This window comes from Schistocerca serialis, chromosome 2 (assembly GCF_023864345.2).
Source record: "Schistocerca serialis cubense isolate TAMUIC-IGC-003099 chromosome 2, iqSchSeri2.2, whole genome shotgun sequence".
NCBI lineage: Eukaryota > Metazoa > Arthropoda > Insecta > Orthoptera > Acrididae > Schistocerca > Schistocerca serialis.
In genome coordinates, this window is record NC_064639.1 from 123,895,640 (window position 1) to 123,908,535 (window position 12,896).

Here is a 12,896-nt window from a genome sequence, read left to right on the forward strand (position 1 = left end):
GTTGTAGATATGGTGAAAGGAAATTCAGCTGCTGAATAATTTCTCTTTGATGATTAATCTTGCGATTAGTAAATTAATGTAAAATGCAATTAAAATATTCACTGTACTAATACAAATTAAATTCAGCATACTACGGAAACATCACGATCGCAATCTATCTTATTAAAGCATTATGTGTCTGTAAGACGATTGAGCCTATTTTAACACGAATTAGTAGAATATTACCGACTTTTAACTCCGAAAAGATTTGTATTTACTTCATTTCCTGTATCATTCGCAAGTATTATGAAAATGTGGCATTTCATATATAAAATTATGTATTCACAACAACAAAAAATATGTCGGCAGAAAACAAAAGTGGTAAGTAGCAAGCCGAATTTTGCTCGAGCATTATCTTACGATCCCCATATTGAGTTTGTATCTACCTGCTTGTAGCTCAGCTACAAAAGAATTAAAAATCTGGCTTTCAGCGAGTCTAGAAAGGCGAACGAAAGCAGCTTGCACCTGGTAGCCAAACATGTTACCTAGGAACTGGTTTTTTCTAAAGTGGAAAGATATCCTTTTGTAGTTGAATTGTTGGCAAATGTCAGTCAGACGTGTGCCGTTGACCTAAGCGTTTCGGTATGTTGAATGTGTACCAATGATTTTGCTACAGGGTTTTTCTGTTCCAAATAGAGAGTTGAAGTCTCCCATTAGTGTTTTCACGTCATCTTGGTGAATTTTGCTAATAGTATTTTCGAGTGTGTTCCAGAATATTTCGACATTTTTGGCGGATGCATCTGCATTGATGAGTGTATTTTTTTTTACTGGGTCTCTGAATGAGAAGTCGATTGTTGATGGCTGTGATTTCTTTGACAGACCTGATGATAGATCTGTGTTCGAGAAATGCCATGGCCAAGATTGGTACGCCTTTCGCTACCTTTTGTTGCATTTTGCTCTTGAAGATGCAATGGTTTCCGTAATGCAAGGTTTCATTGTCAGTTAGTCGTGGTTCTTGAAGAGCAATGGTGAGAATTTTTTGTCGTTCGATTTATTATGTTAGATTATTTAGTTTTCGTTATTTTGATCAATGTATTGATATTTTGTTATAAAAAAGGGTCTTATGTATGTGAAATCTTATGGGACTTAACTGACAAGGTCATCAGTCCCTAAGCTTACACACTACTTAACTTAAATTATCCTAAGGACAAACACACACACCCATGCCCGAGGGAGAGCTCAAACCTCCGCCGGGACCAGCCGAACAGTTCATGACTGCTGCGACCGCGACCGCTCGGCTAATCCCGCGCGGCGTGTAGTTTTCAAATGCATGTTTTCTACTTGTAGGGAAAATTTGCAAGAGATCTTCAATATTCTCTGCCGTGCTAACCTGGCCTCCCCAGAATCCGAAATTCCAAATGCCGCCTGTCGACAGTTTGCACAGTTCATGTTTGCTCGTGTTTCATTGGTTTGGCCTGGGTGATTCCAGGACCGGACAGGACCAGAGGGTGTTGAAGCCTTTGGAAGCAAATATTTTCAGCCGAGCTCATTGAGCTAACAGACGGTGACCAGAGTAGCGGTGGTTTTCACTCAGACGTGCGTGGATTTTGAGTTCAACGGATTGAGTAGTCGTTGAGGATTGTGTTAGTATTTGGTTCACCCCAAGTATTTGATTTCCTCGGTACCACCCATATGGGGGAGGGTTTCCCCTATCGGCCCCACGGGATTATTATTATTGTCATTATGTCATCAGCAAATCCGATATGGTGCATCTTTCCACCACTGAAATAGATGTGCATTGTTCGACTCAGTATTTCCATCACATAAATATGGGTTATAATTACGTTTCATTGCTGCTAGTAGACATATTTCTCACTTTTTCTTGAGCAGTTGCTACCTGTTACTCCATCATAGGAATTTATGTGCGCAGCATTGTTGCAATACAGACGTTCAAATTATCCAATTTCTGTAATTTCATTTCGATACCAGATCGTTCTAATCGGATTCAGCCAGTCAGGCTTAATGTGGATATCCGAATACGACTCTCATCATTTGATAGACTTGGTAAACCACATTCTTAATCGGACGGTTGAATCTAGATCACTTATTTATGACAGGGCCTGAATTCTTAAACACTGTCAAAAATAATAATACAATGTGCTTATTACTAATATTTTATTTAAATATAAATATATGAACGAACGAGATAACAGTTTATTTACAGGAGCACAGCCCCATCCATCATAGCAGAGCAGTGCGAGATTGGTTTCAGGGCCAAGAGAGGATAAGGCTGTTGCCGTTTGTTCCACGATCACCGAAGATCAACCAGATAGAGGATATGTGGGCAGAGGTAACAAGGTCATTGCCATGTGGACCTACAAATGCAAGCGACCTTTGGACGAATATAGAAAACGTATGGTGGGAAGTAAACCATCACGCTACACTGTCGACGACTTAATGAAAACAATGCCCCTACGCCTTCGAGAAATCTTACGTAATGATCGTGGGTGGGTTGGTTACTAAAAGTATACTCGTCCACAGTACTCATGCAAACAATTATCTGATAGTCGGTCAAGCTTTGCTTTGTCGCAGCTCTTTAGATACAAGTCCGTTTACTTTCAGTCTCCTCCTTACAATTCTTGCAATGCAAGGTAATTGAAAAATCTCATCCACTCGACGCCAACTGAGGAATTGACTGGTGCATGTGTTGTTCGACACACAGTAGTTGTCACCCTCACTGGAATCAATGACTGTTTGTGTGTGCGTGTTTTCGTGTTCACGCACAATCTGAATCAATACTATTAACGTTAGAGAGAATAACCAACAATAAATATTGCACCAAATATGACTATAAAGTATTTTAATGCGATGGGAAGTTACAAACTGAATTTTTACCCAGTCCACGACCTGCATATTACGTTACGTTAAGTAAGATGTATTAACTCCATAGTGTCGTTAGTAGAGACAGTGCGCTCTTGTTGTCGAGGCTCGCGACAAGTGCAGCGATTAGCAGTGCCCAATGCGCCGCGATTTGTTTATGTTGGCTGAGCGTGGACACTGCAGCAGACGCTTCGCCATAAACAGAAAGAAATCACCTTGGCTCTGACTGCAGTGAGCGGATATCACTGCCTGCGTGTTCTTATAGTAACTGTTATATCCTAGCCAGTAATGCCACCCGAGCCCGCTGCCAAAAGGTTGGCAGCATCAAAGTCCGGACGCCGTCCGCATAAGCAGCGCCAGCGAGACAGGAAATCGCCGCAACTCTGCGCGCGCCACCGCTGGCTTCTGGTTTCTTAAGCGCTGGAGTCGCGAGCGCTAGGACAGTTCTGTATTCGCCGCTCAGTTGTATACTCGCCACCGAATTGTGTACTTGCTAGTCAGTTGTGTGTTCGTCGCAGCAGAGTTGTTGTTTGTCGTCAGCCGACGCTGACCTAGCCGCTCCGACTCGAACTAGACAGATTTCTGTAGACACGGAGTTCACTACTGTGTTTCTGTATCTTCGTTAATAAAGATAAATACCGATTTTTATTTAATCAGAGTGTTTGGATTTTCATTTTTCTGTTCACTGTTCCAGCGGACCGGTCGGCCCGCTATTAAAAGTGTGGCGGTGACTTCGTAAGCCGTTTCTACAGCGAATTGTTTGTCGCTACGAACGCCACCACAAAAGTAACCAATGTGAGACTCTACTGACAGGTGCCATGGAGGAATTGCAACGGGTATCATGTCATTAGTCATCAGAATATTAACCAGTGATGAAATGTCCACTCTATTTGAATCCCAAGAAAATAGGAACCTTCTCACAAAGGAATGTGAGGTGATATCAAAATTTATCCAACATACAAAAATTAACTGCAGGGATTTCATGTATGCAGTAGTAGCACACAAGGAAATATTTTGTCTCGGAAGCGTATATTTCATTTCCTCTGCTCATATTAACGCCTTTGTTTTAGTATGAAGTGAGAAAAAAACATGAAAAACTGAAGTTCCTGAGAAGATCGGTCATTTCCTCTTCTCAGATCATAACTTTTATTTTAGTATGAAGTAAAAAAACAAACAGTTTAAGTTTGTGAAGCATAATATGACACAAGATTATTACCGTGGGCGCTATCGGAAACGCAAAAAGCAGGGAGCTGTCCGTTCTTTTGTCCAACAGTCTGTCTCCTTTCATGCATTACTCCCGCTGGGAGATTCTTATTTAAGGACTTGTGGGCATCAAGTTCTTCATCAGAACAAGCCTTATGTTATTGTGCTAATTACGGTATGGAAAAAATGCAACAAAGACGATTTCCCCTAAAGCAGTGGGGGTATTTGCAAAACCCTGTATTCAGCAATGACTGCCAGCTGCCATAACACTTGACAGAATCCATGCGATAGGCAACACAACTGTGCGTGAACTTCAGACTTCATTCAGTAAGACGTCAGGAGATGAATGGAAACGTCAAATTAACAGTCGTATTCAATCCAGAATGAGGTGTTATTAAGGTAGTTGAGCGTTCTAGCAATTACACTTTTATAATTCCCATATGAGTATTCCGATAGCCTAAAGAACCCGTTAGTGTGAAACTATCGGGAACTGCGTTAATATCAAACTCCAAGAATTTGAGACAATACGTGGACTCTTCTCTTCGGTGGGTGACCGATTACTGTTATTTAGGATTCTCTCCGTCCTAGGCGTAATGCAAATGGAACTTCAGAGGCGCTTTCCGCTATTCTTGACAAACATCAGCAACTTGTCATCACTGCGAATTACAACTGCGTGATGATATGGCTCAGGTTGTCAGTAGTTGTGGTGGTGTTATGCTGTCAAACTGCTTACAGTAACGTTAATGGTGGCACACATAATTTAGCGCTGACTACCTACTTAAGTAAAGATAGTGTTTTGGCGTCGTCGCTTCTCTTTATTTGGCCTCACCTTGAGTAATCCGATTTAACGAACATAGAATTCCATTCGCGGGCTGCTAATGATACAGTATGACTACAGAAATCATCGTGCGGGTATTACATTAATTCTCCAATGAATTGCTTAACAAATATTACCCTCAGCTATGCAGCTGGAATGACTCATTACATAGGTACTCTATGTTGCACTTGGTTAAGAGATCAGTTCGCTGCAATCCTGCTTCTACTATTCGTAAATACTCGTATACTTCATAAATGGTTCAAATGGCTCTGAGCACTATGTGACTCAACTTCTGATGTCATCAGTCCACTAGAACTTAAAACTAATTAAACCTAACTAACCTAATGACATCAGACACATCCATGCCCGAGACAGGATTCGAACCTGCGACCGTAGCGGTCGCGCGGTTCCAGACTGTAGCGCCTAGAACAGCTCGGCCACACCGGACGGCATACTTATTACTCACCATTCGTTATTTGACTAAATATGAACTACAATCTGATTCGCATGTATATGACATGGGTTAGCGCCGGCACAAAGCGATGACTAAGGGTTGGATGTCGTTAAAGTCCCGTTACTCTGATGGCAAGACAAATGTTCGCAAATCACCTCTATTGCCTCAAGAAACAATTGCATCTTAAATGTCGAAGGACCGACGTCCACACTGTCACAGCGCGTTGAAATACAGCTAAGACGGCAGATGAATATTTGTGACCGACTGGGCTTCGGACCTGGACCTCCTGCTTTCTAGACAGACATGCTGCTCACTGCACTATTTTTTTTTTTTTTTTAAGTTTGAGAAGGCTTTCAGCACCAGGTAGGCGGAGGCAAAGAGGGCAGGGGTCGAAGATCCGAGGCCTGGTGTCAATGGCACCCCCATACCTGTCAGTGAGCAGCTGCATTACTCCCATGTATTCCATGTTTGCACCCATATATACCTTTAAATTGTGGAAAAAATTGAAGTAGTAATTAGGGTAAAATAAATTACAGATGCCGCCTCCAATGGCGTGCGTTCCTTGTAGAACATAACTTATAACAGTGAAAAGGGTGACGAAAAAATACATAGCAAACATACATTCAGAAATATATTCACAATTTAAGTTATTTTGCACTGGATGCATGTGAGGTCTGTAAGGAAGCCTTATTTTTTCCACAAATGATAAAAATTTCGGATCCGGAGGGGTTTTGCCAAATTAGAACCAACGTAAAAGTATATTCCAGGAATTAAAAAAAAGGTGAAAGAATGGTATTCTGCTTCTAATAAAAAAAAACTGTCCACCTCTTCGTAGCCCACATAAAGCAATAGATAAGAAAATTTGAAACCATTCCTTTTATTTGTTATTCTTCTTCGGCGTAAAATGTTCTTCTGCATTATAAAACATGTACTCTTCTAAGTTCTGTTTGTTACGACGTAAAACACAAACTGTCCCAGAAGCCACGAATAACTGTTATTGTTTGCGGACGGGTAACATTTCCAGTCGGGTTGTAAGCTTCAGTTATCGGTATATGACTTTCGGCGGTTCTGTTGATAGTGCTAATTTCTTCCTAGTCCGGTTCCAAATTCTGATTCTATTTTCACATAAGAAGATGTGCTCTACAGTTTCTACAAGCCGACATTTGTCGCAGTATGGAGATGGTCTCAAATTGATTTTCCATAATCGTTCCGCTGAGTGTATGGTTTCGTTTACAACGTAGCACCATACGGCACTGGCTCCAGTTGGTAGAATTTTATTGTTGGTATTTTTCCAGACGTTCCTCCAGTTTTGTAGGTTAATTTACCGGAATTGGTTTGTGAAGACGATGTGTGGTAATATACTCATAGACGGTTCTAGTGTTGGTTGGTGCTGGTGGAAGTCTTATACAGCTCCAATAGCCATATTGCTTTGGGACGTAATCTAGGCTGGCATGCTACATTAAGAGGAGTGTTCCTATCTCCAGGATCTAACAAGAGGAACAGAAGTTTCGTGATGGTTGTCTTAGTGGCATGTATTAGTTTAAAACCACGTCTTTAATTACAAGTCCTCCATTATGCCTCTGCAAAGTCGCCGTGTGGAGGAATACTTTGAAGATATTTTGTTTCCACACATACCAAGAGGCTACAGCTAATATTTTATGCGCAGTGACCTGCAGTATCGGTAAGACTGCTGCGACATGATATATTTTGCTAAGTATGTATGTATTTATAAAGTGACCTTTCTGCAGTCGGTCTAACAATCGCATGTCATGGTCCTTCAACAAGGTTCCGATGACATTAAGTTTCCGCTCCCAATTGTTCGTGGCCATGCGCTTGGGATTCGCCCTTAACCTCAAGCCTAGTTGGAGTCTCTCTTCAGTTACATCTAACCAGTGCGCACCTGTTGCACTATTGTAAGAACCGAGATGCAGGTTCATTTGGCTACAAGAATGCGTATGTTCCTCCAGCACGACGGGGCTCCTGCACATTCTAGTCGTCAGGTGACACATTATCCAAACCTAACATTTCCCGGAAGGTGGATCATTAGATATGACACTTTTCTTGGCCTTGAAGGTCCTCGGACCTTATCTCTTTGGGTTTTTGCCTGCGTGGATGGTTAAAGGCGAAGTCTACAAATAAAAGGTAAATCCAAGAGCCGATTTGGTCGTTCGGTTTATGAATAGTGCAGCCCTCATAAAAGAACGCAAAGACGACCTCAGTAAGGCTACACGTGGTGTTATCAAGAGAAGTCAAATGTGCATTGAAGTTGGTTGGTGAATTTTTGAGAATCAACTTTGAATGTCCTCATTTGCCTTTGCTTTGAGTTTGTTAGCGTTACGTACTAACAGCTGTATCTCTGTACTCAATAAAAAGTGGACGCATTTATATGGAATTTTTTTCGTCTGTACTACCACCTGCTAAAATATGTACTATTCCTCCTGAAACACCCTGTATACGGATATATGTGTGGTGTCTGTTCTTTCGGACATGTCCGAAAGAAAATGCTTCATGGCATTCTGCAACGACCTTCGATCTAGTTGCAGGGGCTGATACATATTTCAGCGATGCTTGGCTGTCTGAATAAAAGTAGATGCTACGATTTTTGTAGGGTCTACTCTAATTTTCCTCCGTGCACATGCTGACAGAAAAAAAACGTGTAATACTGTGGCCATCTTCCTTAAAGAGATTCTAGGCAGTACACCAGACCTGGTACTTTCATCTGTTTTCGACCTGCCAGTAAACCACTATATTATGTCTCCTGCACGGTGTTGTGGTTCGTTTTTCCACTGCTCCCTGCTTCCAACTGCTACATGGCAAAGTTTATTGAAACAGCTAGAAGTTATTGTGTAGTTAGTCGGCATTTCCCCAGCCATCGCCTTACTGATTTTGGATTCCGTATATTCTAACTATATCCAGTTATTTCCAGTTTTTAGCCTTTATGTCCCTGCCGCTGCCTCCATTTTAAGCCACAGGTGTAAGACGGGCATGTCTAGCATAATATCCATTGCAAGAGTGGATATCCTGCTAATTCCATCTGTTTGTGAAAGCAGGCCAGTCTCTGCACTTTGCCAGACTCCCTAGCAGCCACCCTCTGTTCGACTTTGTTCATATTATAGGCCAATAAATTATAATTGGTCTTTTTGCAGGGATGTATATCCAGTACGTACTGGGTTTAGACCCCAGTTTACCCTACAGCAGCTTCTAGTGCTTGTAAGATTATCTTTCGCAGTGGAAAATATTCTTTATGTGAGGTGTTCATAATAGTTTTCCATCCAGGGCTCCCTCTAGATACACTACAATCCTCTCTAAAGTTTCATCGAGAAACATAATTTTTCAGTATGTGTGCTGGACATGCTACCCCATAGATAATACTACACCAGTTTTCGTGGGGCTCGTCTTTAAATACTTTTTCACAATGTCCAGTGCACATAGGTTTAATAGTACTAACAAATTTCCTAAGTCGTACTGTGAATAGATCGTCTACTTATTCTTTTCAAGAGTAGTCCCCGGCATTCAGCCCATCTATGTGTTCATTCACCACTAGGTTCTTCATCTCTAACCATTTATTCGAAGGTCGTATTACTCGACATCCAGGATGAGACAGAGAGCATCCAGAAAGGATAGTGCTTTTTCCACCTTCCCAACAAGTTGGTGAAGTGTTACTTCACATGATTTGCTTCGCAAGTGTTATGAAAATGTGGCAGTTCATAGATAAAATTATGTATTCACAACAACAAAAAATATGTCGGCAGAAACAAAAACGTGGCATTATGAATTTAGCAGTACCTCAAGGTTTTCGCTTTGACACTAAAGGTTACTAAAAGAAACAAGACGAATTTTGCTAGAGCGTTGTCTTACGATTCCCTCATTGAATTTGTATCTGCCTGCTTGTAGCTCTGCTACAAAACAATTAAAAATCCAGTTTTCGGGGAGGCTCGAAAGGTGAACAGAGGCAGCATGCACCTGACAGGCAAGCACGTTACCTACGAGCTAGCGAATAGGCGCGGTGTCTTCCACTTACTTATTGACCCAGTAAGCGCTGTGGCAGATAAACCGCAACATAAGAGGCGACAGTTGTTGTATTTACCATGTGGAACGACTTTCGCGGACTCAGATAGATTAACTGATATCCTTATGTTACGTCTCAAGCGAAAATCACTCAGTATTAAATTGAAATGACACGATAATATCAAGTGAATTTAGGAGGATAGTTCTGTGCCATCAAGGAAGTAACTCGTCGGTCACAGGGTTGCCAAACATATTCTGCGCTGTTGCCAAGTTCCAGTTATACCGCCAGGAAGGATACCAGCTGAAGTGTTCTGTGAGTGACCTCAGAAGTGACTAGAGCTTCGTTTCAAAGTTGCGGGTGGCAAGGGCCGCAAGATCCTCATTATATGTCAATGAGTCTTATTCGCATTTCTGTAACTAAGTTTAGGGGATAGAGTAAAATTACTTGTAATACATCGATGCACTGAATGCAAACTAAATGTCATAAATTAATAACTGCGGCAATTATTTGTGTTTTACTGACTTAATCGGACAGAAACCTTGAAAGCGTATTCACCAGACGCGATTCACAGTTTTGGAACTTCTCCAGTGGTTGAGTTGGCAATGTATATTTGCTGTAGAATATTGTTATTGAGATCACTGTCATTGGCACATCCACCAGAAGACAGGCATGGCCTGGCTTATTGTTGTCAGCTTTCCTGACGGATATTCCGCCTTTGGTCGAAACGTGAAGACTTAGGGTGAACTCGAACATTCTATATGGCGAAAATTTGATGTTTCTATTCTTCCAGCTCTAACATTCAAATAACAGTTACAATAAGCGGCAGTAAAGCGCCTGTGAATCAACAGTTAATAATGCAATCATAATTAGTGGAATCTGACAAATTCCATCTGTCATCTGATAATTGTGAAAAACTATTTTTTTCATCTTCACAGCACCACAGCATGAATTGAACTCAAGGGTTTCATAGGATACCTATACTTAATTTCGTTGTGATCGTTTTCAATGACAGTACGGGAGGAGCACTACCATCTGACTTGAAACATACTTTTCCAGTGGGATTTGAATCTTTGGCTACAGTTGCAGTAGCACGTCCAGTGACGTATCAAGAATGTGAGCAATCTCTCATTGCTATAGTATAGGCTAGGGCAGAGAGAAGCAGGTTTCCAACAAAGTAAACGACGAGAGAGACTGTCGCTGTCACTTATTAAACAGGAATTTTTCAGAAAATTACAACTATATCTAGTGAAATGAGTAGGTTGATGCAGCTCCAGTCCGGCACTATCACAGAGTTGCCAAGTTGTATGCGGCAAAGATGGGAATTCGCGTTTGACGAGGAGCATGTCTAGATAGGTGCTGCAGAGAGGTTGGCTGCTGCGTCCCGACAGTGCCTACCATCGGAGGTTCGAGTCCTCCCTCCGGCATGGGTGTGTGTGTTGTCCATAGCGTAAGTTAGTTTAAGTTAGATTAAGTAGTGTGTAAGCTTAGGGACCGATGACCTAAGCAGCTTGGTCTCAAAGTTCTTACAACGAATTTACAAAATTTTAAACCCAAAATACTAAATCTCGGTTCTTACGATAGTGCAATAGGTGCGCACTGGTTAGCTGTAACTGAAGAGAGACTCCGACTCGGATTGTGGTTAAGAGCATAATATCTTAAATTGTGAATATATTTCTGAATGCATGTTTGCTATGTATTTTTTCGTCACCCTTTTCACTGTTATAAGTTATGTTCTACAAGGAACGCACGCCATTGGAGGCGGCATCTGTAATTTATTTTACCCTAATTACTACTTCAATTTTTTCCACAATTTAAAGGTATATATGGGTGCAAACATGGAATACATGGGAGTAATGCAGCTGCTCACTGACAGGTATGGGGGAGCCATTGACACCAGGCCTCGGATCTTCGACCCCTGCCCTCTTTGCCTCCGCCTACCTGGTGCTGAAAGCCTTCTCAAACTTAAAAAAAAAAAAAAAAATAGTGCAGTGAGCAGCATGTCTGTCTAGAAAGCAGGAGGTCCAGGTCCGAAGCCCAGTCGGTCACAAATATTCATCTGCCGTCTTAGCTGTATTTCAACGCGCTGTGACAGTGTGGACGTCGGTCCTTCGACATTTAAGATGCAATTGTTTCTTGAGGCAATAGAGGTGATTTGCGAACATTTGTCTTGCCATCAGAGTAACGGGACTTTAACGACATCCAACCCTTAGTCATCGCTTTGTGCCGGCGCTAACCCATGTCATATACATGCGAATCAGATTGTAGTTCATATTTAGTCATATAGCGAATGGTGAGTAATAAGTATACCGTCCGGTGTGGCCGCGCTGTTCTAGGCGCTACAGTCTGGAACCGCGCGACCGCTACGGTCGCAGGTTCGAATCCTGCCTCGGGCATGGATGTGTCTGATGTCATTAGGTTAGTTAGGTTTAAGTAGTTCTAAGTTCTATGGGACTGATGACCTCAGTAGTTAAGTCCCATAGTGCTCAGAGCCATTTGAAGCATTTTTGAACCGCTACGGTCGCAGGTTCGAATTCTGTCTCGGGCATGGATGTGTCTGACGTCATTAGGTTAGTTAGGTTTAATTAGTTCTAAGTTCTAGTGGACTGATGACCTCAGAAGTTAAGTCCCATAGTGCTCAGAGCCATTTGAACCATTTATGAAGTATACGAGTATTTACGAACAGTAGAAGCAGGATTGCAGCGAACTGATCCCTTAACCAAGTGCAACATAGAGTACCTATGTAATGAGTCATTCCAGCTGCATAGCTGAGGGCAATATTTGTTAAGCAATTCAATGGAGAATTAATGTAATACCCGCACGATGATTTCTGTAGTCATACTGTATCATTAGCAGCCCGCGAATGGAGTACTATGTTCGTTAAATCGGATTACTCAAGGTGAGGTCAAATAAAGAGAAGTGACGACGCCACAACACTATCTTTACTTAAGTAGATAGTCAGCCCTAAATTATGTGTGCCACCATTAACGTTACTGTAAGCAGTTTGACAGCATAACACCACCACAACTACTGACAACCTGAGCCATATCATCACGCAGTTGTAATTCGCAGTGATGACAAGTTGCTGATGTTTGTCAAGAATAGCGGAAAGCGGCTCTGAAGTTCCATTTGCATTACGCCTAGGACGGAGAGAATCCTAAATAACAGTAATCGGTCACCCACCGAAGAGAAGAGTCCACGTATTGTCTCAAATTCTTGCAGTTTGATATTAATGCAGTTCCCGATAGTTTCACACTAACGGGTTCTTTTGGCTATCGGAATACTCATATGGAAATTATAAAAGTGTAATTGCTAGAACGCTCAACTACCTTAATAACACTTCATTCTGGATTGAATACGACTGTTAATTTGACGTTTCCATTCATCTCCTGACGTCTTACTGAATGAAGTCTGAAGTGCACGCACAGTTGTGTTGCCTATCGCATGGATTCTGTCAAGTGTTATGTCAGCTGGCAGTCATTGCTGAATACAGAGTTTTGCAAATATCCCCACTGCTTTAGGGGAAATCGTCTTTGTTGCATTTTTTCCATACCGTA